Raw genomic sequence first — 534 nt, 5'->3', positions numbered from 1 at the left:
GGCACAGCCGCGGCCACAGAGCGCGGCGACAATCCCTGCGCGCCACCGACAACTTTGACAGTGTGACCACGGCCGTTACACGATATACGTGTTTAATCGTATCGTTACGGCGAGTAAACACAATAATTTACCACATCCCCCGCCAACGACAACACATTTTCGACCGTTTCCGGGTTTATTATTGTTATCGAAAGTACGAACGTACGCGGTTGCTGAAACCCTTTTCCGTTACTCGGCTAACCGTGTATGCGACTGATATCGGTTTAAACGCGAATCGCTGCTCAGCCGTTAGTGGGGTAGTTCCGTCGAGCCTATTCGCGATCTTTTGGTAGCAGGTCACACTGCGGTCCACGGCTCCTCCCTCTGTTCGATCCCGCGCCTGTTTGACGACGACCAGACATAACGTCATAACGAGTCGTGTCGACCCCCTTATTGCGTGAGGTCGACCCTTACAATTACCTTTACTTTTGTACAGCTGGTTATGCGTGCGAGGTTTCGCAATACACACGTGATGTATATTCTGCAGAGAGCAGC

Source organism: Acyrthosiphon pisum, chromosome A1 (genome assembly GCF_005508785.2).
Source record: "Acyrthosiphon pisum isolate AL4f chromosome A1, pea_aphid_22Mar2018_4r6ur, whole genome shotgun sequence".
Taxonomy (NCBI): domain Eukaryota; kingdom Metazoa; phylum Arthropoda; class Insecta; order Hemiptera; family Aphididae; genus Acyrthosiphon; species Acyrthosiphon pisum.
The sequence above is the reverse complement of the archived record's forward strand: the minus strand, read 5'-3'. Positions refer to the sequence as shown.